The 12,878-nt window shown below is 33.1% G+C and overlaps 1 protein-coding gene across 1 annotated transcript in view; it reads left to right on the forward strand.

The window, feature by feature from the left end:
- Positions 1–1,594: 1,594 nt before the first annotated feature.
- The window catches only part of LOC127701472 (uncharacterized), a 28,946-nt gene continuing 17,662 nt past the window's right edge, over positions 1,595–12,878 (forward strand). The window contains exon 1 of the mRNA XM_052205343.1: positions 1,595–1,736. The gene's annotated coding sequence lies outside the window, so the exon portion shown is untranslated. The remainder of the gene's footprint in view (positions 1,737–12,878) is intronic.

A 12,878-nucleotide genomic window follows, 5' to 3' on the forward strand; every position in this document is an offset into this window, starting at 1 on the left:
AAGTTTTATCTAGCACTAATTGTATATTTTTATTGTTGATATTCACCCCATATGTACCAAGTGTTAGATTAGTTTTATTGATATTAAAGAAATTTCTTGGTATTCCAAAACGGAAGATTTTATACACACCGAAGAAGAAGTATACTTAACAACAAAATTATTTTCATTTACCTGTGTATAAAATGACGCAGGTTTCTTCAAAAGTGATGATTTTCCATAAATTGTTTGAAATTTCACAGTGATATCATACGTTAACTTTGGTTAAACCTGTTATTTACTTTTGACTTTAATTATTTATCCCTTGTAATTTTTTATTAACTGTGTATTTGCATTCAGGTGTCACAGGTCAAATTTATTCGTTTATTGTGTGTGTTAATTTACGTTTTTTGATTGAGTTAAGCCTTCCAATTGATATTTTATAGTGTGTTTTTCTATGTTGTGATGTTATACTATTGTTTCAGAAAAGGGAAAAGGTTTGGTACCAATGAAACGTTTAATCCCGCTGCAAATGTTTGCACCTGTCCTAAGTCAGGAATCTGATTACAGTAGTTGTCGTCTGTTTATGTAGTTCATACGTGTTTCTCGTTTCTCGTTTTTATATAGATTAGACCGTTGGTTTTTCCGTTTGAATGGTTTTACACTAGTAATTTTTGGGGGCCCTTTATAGCTTGCTGTTCGGTGTGAGCCAATGCCGCGTCCGTGTTGAAGGCCGTACCTTGACCTATAATGGTTTACTTTTATAAATTGTAACTTGGATGGAGTGTTGTCTCATTGGCACTCATACCACATCTTCCTATATCTATAAGTTTAAGAAATCACCCAAAAGTTGTCTCATACACAGCTTTCTTGAGACATGGTTAGAAGATAGGTCTTCTTATTTACATAAAGCCAAATTAAGTACATATTTTAAATTTAAATTCTTCTTTGTTAGATAATTGGAATAATATATGTCATATATATGAAGCATCAAGAAAACGTTACGTGATAGTCTATTTATCAAATATCCAAAATTGATAATACAAATGATGACAAAAGTATGTAAATACCTAACTATCAGACTTAGTTTCGAAGCGAGCATGTCAAAATTTGAACAAATTAAATTTCTTAAATTGGCACACCTAACTGCAAGTGATTAACATTATATGACGTCTTATATAGAGCGGAGTTGTCTTTCTTTCACTTAGATGGCTCTCCTCTCACACTTTATATATATATATATATATATAAATCATATAATAGTGTTGGAACAACACTATTCCCAGATGCATGTCATGTCTATGAATATGTAAATGTTTGTATGTTTGTATGTTTGTATTTTTTTCTTTTGTTTGTTATTGGTATGCCCTTTAAGGACCCTTTAAATAGAAAACAAACTGATTCTGTTTGATTTGATTACGCGGACCTGTAAGAAAACCCTCAGTTACCAACGCGGACCGCAAAGAGAAACGTTTAATTAACAAAGAGATGTGTTGAAATTACGAAACAGGAATATCGCCATTCCCGTGTCGTGGAAGTTCCTCCGATTTGTTGTTTGTACGAACTGAATTTGTTTCATTTACAATTGATTTCTGTGAACTATGTCCTCCATAGTTATAACACAGTTGTCTCTCTTTGTTATGTCAGCAAATGCGATGACACGAGTCTATCGATAAAGAAAGAAAGCGCACAAATAGTATGTGTCAGCACATGCGGATTCATTGTCTAATAAGGAAAGCTTTCATCATGAAATGCTGACGGTAAATCAGTTTTTGCATCTTGTTTACACAAAATTTGCTCATTATTTATGCGAGCACAAATAAGTGGAAATCCGAATCGAGGCAGTCGACAAGGGTTTCCATCTTGTCCTCTTTCCTTTGTTATGTTTATCATTTGTAATTACCATAAGATATAGTGAGGCTAAATGGGATTGATCGGCGTATTTGTCGATTTCCTGATTTGAAGGAGCAAAAGCATTAATATTATTGCTGAGAGCTGAACAAGGAAATAAAACCCATAGAAGCCATACAATGATACATGTCTATTATGACGCCTTTCATACTTATGCACACATTTTAATCCATATCATTCAGTAAGATTTGGTTTAATATGGCCTTTAAATTTATTTAATTAGAAAATGTATGAATTATGAGAAATCTATGGCATGCACATTGGTAAAATATAAAATGTAAAACAAGAAATAAAAAAACAAAGTTCTAAGAGTTTAACTTCATAACATTCAGCTTTGAAACTTTATAATAAAATGGTCCTTGATGAAGTGCCCCATTTTATTTAAAACAAAATTTTTTTATTATACTTAACTGTTACACACCCGTCAATAAATTTCTGGAGCCAAGCCTTCATTTCTGTTATACAGTTAACTCTCCTTGTTTCGAACTGGGTTGACTCGAGTTTTTGGATGAGTAGAAACTTTCCCGTGGTCCCAAACTTTGTTCCATTCAAATATATGTATTTCGACTTCTGATGAGACAGATGAGTCGAAATTTCTGTTGTGTCAAACCAAAGTTACGGTCCCAAGGTTAACAAAAGCATATAAATTGCATTCATTGTGTCGAAGTAATACATGTAATACACAGACATGTATAACAAAACATGAACTCTGGAATTAAAATTGATTGACCAGTTTATCTGACAACACACCTGTAATTAAATTCCGAATTTGCAAATTACATTGTATGGCAGCTAAAATTATTTTTTTAAAAAGACGATCTATTGAACTGTTTAAGAACTCTGAAATTAATTTAGTTACTAAGATAAAATTGAGAATAGAAACGGGGAAAGGGTCAAAGAGACAACAGCCTGACCAAAGAGCAGAAAACAGCCCAAGTCCACCAATGTGTCTTCAAGACAGCGAGAAAATCCCGCACTCTGAGGCGCTAAGAGAATACTTCACCACAAGTCATTATAAATGTATAAATGTAAAAAAGTTTATTGGTATTGAAATGTTTATCAGATCAAAACCTTGTTTATTTTCTGATAGTATTTAGTAAGTGGTCTGTAATCATAAGACAACTAACCTCAGAAGAAATTAATTTTAAAGGATAATTATCAATTTATGAGAATTCACTGTCAATATCATTAATAAAAAAATTAAACAATGAGGGACTCAAAGAATCTCCTTGTTTCACCCAACTTCATATTTTCAAAAACTGAGTGCTGATTTTACAATTTGATGACCAATTGAGTTTACTAACATCAAAACAAGTACATTTTTGCAATAAAACACAATAATCTATGTTTACAGAATCCAGAGTTCTCGAAAAGTGGTGGTCCGAGGGTTTTGACCACCAAAATTTGCAAAGGACCACCACAATTTTGGTATTTTGCAATAAAAATAATAGTCAGGACCAGCAAGAACTACTTGTGATACATCAACATGATCAATGATATTTTGTTTGATGTTGCATTACTATCAGTACATATCAGTTTGACGACTATTTTGAGGCCCTGCCTTCTAGGTCATGGTCCAATGACTTTCAATTAATAAACAATTTAAGTTTGCTGCTTTAGTCAGTTTGATAGAAACTACTTGTGATAGTTCAGTGATATTTTCTATAAAGTTGCATTACTATCAGTAATACTGCTCAAGGAAACCTTATACTCCTTAAACGAAAAATAGTATTGGTCAAGAAATCTTTTATGTATTCAGAACCATTCTTGTGGAACAATTTGCCAATAGTGTTATGGATTATTACATATGTTAATTCTTTCAAATACAAAATAACAGATCATTTATTGAAATCAACCAGTTGAAAAAATATTGAATATTAATTATTTCATCATTTTTATTTTTTCATAACATTTAATGCAGTAGTATTGAACATTGTCATGATTATCACTATACTTGAATTTTATACTAATGTATGCCATTTACTATATGTTTGCATTTTTGTTTATGCTTTTTCTATGATGAGGGCCTCTCTGAAGATTAGTTATATAGCTAACTGTGTAACCCTTTTGAATAAAGTAGTGTTGTTGTTGTTATTACATATCAGATAGAAGACTATTTCGAGGTCCTGCTCCTTAGGTCATGGTCCAGTAACTTTCAATTTAATTTCTAATTTTAAATGTTAAGTTTTCTGTTTAAGTTAGTTTGATAGGAACTACTTAAAATAGACCATGATATTTTCTATAAAGTTACATCACTGTCCGTACAACTCAGTTTGTTGACCATTTTGAGGCCCTGCACACTAATTCATGGTCCAGCGTCTTTGAATTATTAAGCAATGTTGCTGTCCATCAGATTGTCTTTTTATACGCCCGTTTACGGGACGTATTATGGTATACCATTGTCTGTCCGTCCGTCTGTCCATCCGTCTGTCCGTTGTCAACATGTCGGGACATTAGCTCAAAAATGCTTTAACCAATTTGCATAAAACTTTTGTGAATTGTTTATATCTATTATTGAAGTGAGCTCCCTTTCGTTTTTTATAAAATTTAGATTTTAAGTTTCTGAGTTATGGGGTTTTATTCATTAAAAAAAGGGGGATTTTCCAGTTTTCAGACAATAAGTCAAGAATGCTTTCACCAACTTGCAAGAAATTGTGGTGAATTGTTCATATCTATTGACATGAGCTCCCTTTCGATTTTTATGAATTTTAGATTTTATGTTTCCGAGTTACAGGGTTTTATTCATAAAAAAAAGGGGGGGATTTTCCAGTTTTCAGACAAAAACTCAAAAATGCTTTCAGCAATTCTTATGAAACTTTTGTGAATTGTTTGTATGTATTGATGTCGGCTCCCTTTAGAATTTTATAAATTTTACATTTTACATTTCTGAGTTATGGGGTTTATTCATTAAAAAAGGGGTGATTTTCCAGTTTTCAGACAATAACTCATAAATGCTGTCACCAGTTCTCATGAAACTTTGGTGAATTGTTTATATCTATTGATGTAAGCTCCCTTTTTATTTTCATAAATTTTTAATATGACATTGGGAATTAATTGAACTTTATTTGTTTATAGTCTGACAACAGATTTACTAAGTATTGTACAACAGCAAGAAATCTTTAATTGAATATAAATTCAATTCATATAACCAATTTCAAGTTCTTTGACTACATTTATTCAGAAACCTATAATAAGTCAAATGTTTAATTACAATCCAAATTCAGACCTGAATCAAGCTTGAATATTGTGTCCATTTTTGCCCCAACTGTTCAGGGTTGGACCTCTGTGGGCGTATCTAGCTGCGCTCAGCGAAGCAGTTTATTATGAATTTTATGCTGACAGGCGAGACATATCTCTGTGCCAACAGTTTATTTTACTTTAAGCCAGGAAATATCTGTTGCAATTTTATTTGCACATGCATATATGCATGTTTTCAAAGAAACAAATCCTTAACAATGTAAAATTTGTCAAAACATTGGTCATTATTGAATTTTTCAAAATTAAGTTATTGAAAAATCAACTGATGTACTGTACCTGAGCACTTATTACTTCTTTTTATCATGTTTATGTAGATTGTTATGTCTCCACTTTGACCATGTTGACTGTAGGTAACATTTTGTTGGAGAAATTTATGGTTTTTATACGCCTGTTTACGGGACGTATTGTGGTATACCGTTGTCCGTCCGTCGTCAACATGTCGGACCATTACTCAAAAACGCTTTAACCAATTCACATGAAACTTTAATGAAATGTTTATATCTATTGACCTGAGCTCCCTTTCGTTTTTTATAAGTTTTAGATTTTCAGTTTCGTAGTATTCGGGTTTTTTCAATTAAAAAAGGGGGATTTTCCAGTTTTCGGACAATAACTCAAAAACGCTTAAACCAATATGCATGAAACTTTGGTGAATTGTTTATATCTATTGAAGTGAGCTCACTTTTGTTTTTTATAAATTTTGGATGTACTGCTTCTGAGTTTCGGGGTTTTATTCATTAAAAAAGGGGGGATTTTCCAGTTTTCGGACAATAACTCAAAAACAATTTCACCAATTTGCAAGAAACTTTGGTGAATTGTTTATTTCTATCGACATGAGCTCCCTTTTGATTTTTATAAATTTAGACTGTACCATTACGATTTATGGGGTTTTATTCATTACAAAAAGGGGATTTTCCAGTTTTCGGACAAGAACTCAAAAATGCTTTCAGCATATTTAATGAAACTTTGGTAAATTGTTTATATCTATTGTTGTAAGCTCCCTTTTGATTTTTATACAACAGCAAAAAAATTTTGTGGTCATATATTGGTATGACGTTGGCGTAGTCATCATCGTAGTCGTCGTCGTCCGAAGACACATTGGTTTTCGCACTCTAGCTTTTGTTTAAGTGAATGGATCTCTATGAAATTTTACCATAAGGTTCAATACCACAAAAGGGAGGTGGGGATTGATTGTGGGGGTTATGGTACCAACAGTTAAGGAATTAGGGGCCAAAAATAAGCATTTTTGTAACTTCCAGACATAACTTGTGTGTTAGTGTATGGATCTCTCTGACATTGTACCACAAGGTTCCATATCACAAAGGGAATGCTTGGATTGATTTTGGGGGTAATTGCCTCAAAGTTATAGGAATTAGGGGCCAAAAAGGGGCAAAAAACTAGCATTTTTCTAGTTTCATGACAATAACTTGTGTGTAAGTGTATGGATCTCTCTGACATTGTACCACAAGGTTCCATATCACAAAGGGAATGCTGGGATTGATTTTGGGGGTAATTGCCGCCAAATTTTAGGAATAAGGGGCCAAAAAGGGGCAAAAAACAAGCATTTTTCTAGTTTCATGACAATAACTTGTGTGTAAGTGTATGGATCTTTATGAAATTGTACTACAAGGTTCCATATTACAAAGGGAAAGCTGGAATTGAGTTTGGGGGTAATTGCCCAAAACGTTAAGGAATAAGGGGCCAAAAATAAGCATTTTTCTAGTTTCCAGACAATAATTTGTGTTCAAGTTTATGGATCTCTCTGAAATTGTACTACAAGGTACCATACCACAAAGGGAAGGCTGGGATTGATTTTGGGGGTAATTGCCTCAAAATTTTAGGAATTGGGGACCATAAAGGGGCAAAAAAACAAGCATTTTTCTAGTTTCAGGACAATAACTTGTGTTAGTGTATGGATCTTTATGAAATTGTTCTACAAGGTTCCATATCACAAAGGGAAAGCTGGAATTGAGTTTGGGGGTAATTGCCCAAAACAATAAGGAAAAAGGGGCCAAAAATAAGCATTTTTCTAGTTTCCAGACAATAACTTGTGTTCAAGTGTATGGATCTCTCTGAAATTGTACTGCAAGGTACCATACCACAAAGGGAAGGCTGGGATTGATTTTGGGGGTAATTGCCTCAAAATTTTAGGAATTGGGGGCCATAAAGGGGCAAAAAAACAAGCATATTTCTAGTTTCAGGACAATAACTTGTGTGTAAGTGTGTGGATCTTTATGAAATTGAACTACAAGGTTCCATATCACAAAGGGATAGCATGGTTTGAGTTTGGGGGTAATTGCCCTAAACGTTTAGGAATTTGGGGCCAAAAAGGGGCAAAAAAACAAGCATTTTTCTAGTTTCCAGACAATAACTTGTGTTCAAGTTTATGGATCTGTCTGAAATTGTACTGCAAGGTACCATACCACAAAGGGAAGGCTGGGATTGAGTTTGGGGGTGATGAATCATAAGTGGGTTCAAAAAATTGGGGGGGATTTTTTTTTCCTTTTTTTTCTTTAAAATTTTCCATTTTAAATTGGTTATTTCTGATTTATATATAAAAGCAAATAATAATGATATGGTTTGAATAGGTAAATTAAAAATTTTTAAGTTCTTAGACCACATTCATTCTGTGTCAGAAACCTATGCTGTGTCAAATATTTAATTACAATCCAAATTCAGTGCTGTATCAAGCTTGAATGTTGTGTCCTTACTTGCCCCAACTGTTCAGGGTTCGACCTCTGCAGTCGTATCAAGCTGCGCCCCAGCGGAGCATTTTATTATAAATTTTAGATTTTACGTTTCCGAGTTATAAGATTTTATTCATAAAAAAAGGGGTGATTTTTCAAGTTTTTGGACAATATCCTTAAAGTGCTTAGAGCAGTTTTCATTAAACTTTGATGACTGATTTATATCTATTAAGATAACCTCCCTTTAGTTTTTTTATAAATTTCTGATATAACATTGAGAATATAATATGTCAAGTATTTAATTACAATCCAAATTCAGAAACCTATAATATGTCAAGTATTTAATTACAATCCAAATTCAGACCTGTATCAAGCTTGAATATTGTGTCCATTTTTGCCCCAACTTTTCAGGGTTGAACCTCTGCGGGCATATCCAGCTGCGCTCAGCGAAGCAGTTTTTTTTTTCTGAACTTTGAAGAAAAATAATTTGATATTAAAGGGGTAGGCAAAAACAAATTTCTGATAGAGAGATTTTGACATCCAATTTATGTTCCTAAAAAGAATATATGCATTGAGGGACAAAAATAAATAATTTGATGCCTGTGTACAGTAATACAAAGAAAAAACCATACCCCCCCCCCCCCCCCCCCCCCCCTCAATGATAAATGGTTGTTCCCTTTAGGTTACATTGCAATGATCAGTAAAACCACTTTTGAAATATCCACAAAAGACTTGCATTGGTTATGATTTAACAGTTCTTGCTGGGTTTTACCATTGTCATTTCTTCGTATTGCAGTGTATTGGTTTCTTGGTGATTATTTGTTACACGTACATGTTGCACCATTTTCTTTACCAGTTTACTTTACATGCTTTATGCTTTGTCCGATGCAGCTTTTTTAATTGAAACCTTTTGATAAATGCCACCTGCAGTTTTGCAACTGATTTAAGGTTGGAAGCCTGCATCATTTCTTAGAAGTGAAGAACTCATAAAGGTCCATAACCAAGAGCTGGGTACTTTACTAACTTTAAATTTTTGTTTTATAAATGTAATTTGAAAAAAGTATGGTTTTTGAACCAGGCTTTGCTTATCACTCCCATTTTAAGAAGTGGCAAATTTCTGAATAAGAGACTTAAATTAAACCATTGATGAGTTAATGACTTGCAGAAAGTATTATTTTGATCATCTACCACCAGTTTTTATACGACCGCAAAAAATTTGCGTTTGTATATTGCTATCACGTCGTCGTCGTCATCCGAAGCCATTTGGTTTCCCTACAATAACTTTAGTATAAGTGAACGGAATTCTATAAAATTTAAACACAATGTTTAATACCACAAAATGAAGTTTGGGATTCATTTTGGGGGTTATGGTCCCAACTGTTAAGGAATTAGGGGCCAAAAATCTGGCGGAGGGGGCATTAAGTTTTACCCTTGTCTGTCTGTCTGTCTACATCCCAAAATTGGTTTCCATTCTCTAACTTTAGTTTGCCTCAACCAAATGTTAGGAAACTTATACACAATGGTTATTACTTCAAAACACAGATCAAGTTTGAATTTGGGTGGTGTCACTTTTACCTTTCTAGAGTTATGCCCCTTTACAAATGGAAAAATTGCTGAAATTTTCATTTCCGTTCTTTAACTTAAGTTTGCCTCAACCAAATGTTATGAATCTTATACACAATGCTTATTACCACGAAAATCAGATCAAGTACGAATTTGGGTAGCGTCACTTTTACTGTTTTTAAGTTATGTCCCATTATAATGTTATATGCAAGTGGTGGCATCAATTCCTGATTTATTTTTTATACTCCTTCCAAATTTATTTCTTCATAGTTAATGCATAAAATATTAGGTACAGGAATGAAATTACATATTTAAAAAAATTTTGGGATGAATTTTTAGGCAAAGAAGTGATTTGATCCAGTTAAAAAAGGTAAAAAAATAGTATGTCTGAAGCTGTCAAATTGAATTATAGATTCCTTTACCAAAGAATTGTCCATATTTTTAGTAAGAGATGGTAGACTTTTCTATAATTTTGATATGATTTGTCCCAAAGTAGTACACTTCACTGTAAAACTCATTTTGAGGTAGAGCAGGTGTGATTTTTGGTTCACCTATGACGAAAGTCACAGTATGCGAGACATAGGGATAACTATCCGGTGGCAGCGGCAGTGTAAATTATTTGTATAACTAAAACCTTTATATTTCAGAGAGAAAAGAACTGATGCCTCATATTTTGTATGCAAATACCTTATGTTAACAGTTACAAACTTTCTGTCTCAGGCGTCTGTCATATGTTCATGGTCCTTGACCTCTTTTTCATGGTTCAGTGACTGCTTGGAAAAAAAAAATTGTTATGTCAATTTCTCACTTATTATGACTATATTTGGTATACAGGTATATGGGTACCTTGCAATGTCTATATGTCCATTAGACAGGGTTCACCTGACCTCAACCTTATCACATGATTTTAACCTTGATCACTGATCCATGTAATGAGGTCTGTTTCTCAGATACATTTTGTACTATAAGCAGTAGGTCATTTATATGTGGTGTATTGGATGATTGTAATGGATATATGCCTGTCTGGCAGGTATCATTTTGAATTTTTCATGGTTCATTGGTCAATGTTAAGTTTCTGAAGTTTGGTCTTCTCCTCAGTAATAGGTCAACTATATTGTGTGTATAAAATGATTGTAAGGTTTACATGTATGTCTGGCAGGGTTCATCTGACCATGACCTCATTTTCATGGTTCATTGGTCAATATTTAGTTTTCCTAGTTAAGCTTGTTTCTTTGATATTATAAGCAAAAGGTTAACTATATTTGGTGCATGGAATGATTGTAAGGTGTACATGTCTGTCTGTGATGTATCATACATGTATGACCTTGATCTCATTTTCATGGCTCATTGGTCAATGTTAAGTTTTCAGTTTGTTTCTTTGATACTACAAGCAACTATATTTGGTATATGGAATGATGTTAAGGTGTACATATATGTCTGCAAGGATTATCTGACCTTGACTTTTTTGTCATCTAACGTTGATAATTTTAAGCTATGTGATTATTGCAGTAAAACCTTTATTTTTAAGACTTTCAACATTAAATCAACATGATCAATCATGGTCAGTACAGGCAAGACATTTCAGCATGTGCAGTCTTGTTTCATTTAAATCTATTGTCTAAAAGAAATGCACAATGAAATAACTGTGTTCTCATGGTTCTAGGGCCATTAAATGATATTCTAATAAAACTTCAAAAATGTCCCATTGTATAATGGTATTGCGATGTTATTGTCGTTGTGGTTTTAAGACATTTAGATTCCAGACAATTACTTGAGTATAAGAAATTGTACTACAAGGTTCCATACCACAAAAGGAAGGTAGGGATTGATTCTGGGGCTATTGTCCTAACTGTTTAGGAATTAGGGACATTAAAAAAACATTTTTTTTTGTTTCAAGACAATAACTTGTGTATAGGTGCATGGTTCTCTACAAATGAACCACAAGGTTCCATAGTTCAAAAGGAGTTCAGAAGGTTGGGATTGAATTTGGGGGTTATGGCCCAAGCTGTTTAGGAATTATAGGCCAAAAAACAAACAAGGATTTTCTGGTCTCCAGACAATAACTTGAGTATTAGATCTCTATAAAATTGTTCTATAAGGTTCCAAGAAAAGAAGGTTGAGATTGATTTAAACTTGGTTTGATTTTAACAAAAATTGAATTCTTGTGTATATAGGGTTCTTTGATATGCTGAAGCAAGCAGTTTATTTAAATTTTGGATTTTGGGCCCTGTTATCAAATTTGTCCACATTGAGGTCCAAAGGGTCCAAAGTTAAACTTTTGTTTGATATTGTCATTCAAAAATTGAATTCTTGGTTTTTTTTTATATGCTGAATCTAACCATGTATTTATATTTTGAATATTGGACCATAATTGGTAAATGTCCAATTTCAAATGTTAAAGCTCTAAGACCACATTCATTCTGTGTCAGAAACCTATGCTGTGTCAAATATTTAATCACAATCCAAATTCAGACCTGAATCAAGCTTCAATGTTGTGTCCATACTTACCCCAATTGTTCAGGGTTTGCCCTCTGCAGTTGTATAAAGCTGCACCCACAGAGCATTTTATTATCTCATAAACTTTAATAGATAGGTATAAACTGTAAACAGTAAAAATGATCATCAACATAAGATCTTCAGAGATGCCACTAAATAAGACCTACAAATAGGCAAACACAACTTATTGCAATAAAGGAACAAAATAAATATCAAAATGACATATTTTTTACTAGGTGAGCGATTCAGGCTATTCAAATGACTTTTTTTTTTATTTTTTATTTTTTATTTTTGCCTATTCTCTTGAAAACTTTATTAGGTAGATAAAATTTAATTGCTAAAATGATCATCAGGACAAGATTAAACTATATTGTCAGTCAAATCTTACAGGAGTTATTGCCTTAATTAAAGATGGTTTTTGTCTCGCTTCAACAAAGTTGAGAAAGTGAACAAGCATGCTGTTTGTGTCAACAATGTATTAGTTTGTGATTAGGTCAGTTTGTTGGGAACCACTAGTGATAGGTCAATGATATTTGTTATGCAGTTGTATTAGCATTGACATATCTCATTTCCATGGAAATTATTTGACCCCATCCCCTCACTCATAGTCTATTAACTTTGAAGCTTTTGGTTAGTTTAAAGGTATTAGTTTGTGATTAGGTCAGTATATGGGGAACCTCTAGTGGTATATCGATGGTATTTGGTATGCAGTTTTATAAGCATTGGCACATCTCATTTCCATTGTGATTATTTGAACCTCCTCCAACACCCCTGGTAAGATCAGTTTAAGATAAACCACTTGTGTTGTATATGCATTAGCAAGTCTCATTTCCATGGAGATTAATATGTTTGCCCTGACATTATTATGATCATGATTCATTGACTGAATGTTTTGCATAGTTAACATGTATCAATATTGCCATTTTAGTTTCAGCATTTGCAATTACAATCAAAATTATAAAAAGAGAGACGTATTTCTGTGTCAACAGT

Source organism: Mytilus californianus, unplaced genomic scaffold, assembly GCF_021869535.1.
Source record: "Mytilus californianus isolate M0D057914Y unplaced genomic scaffold, xbMytCali1.0.p SCAF_5, whole genome shotgun sequence".
NCBI lineage: Eukaryota > Metazoa > Mollusca > Bivalvia > Mytilida > Mytilidae > Mytilus > Mytilus californianus.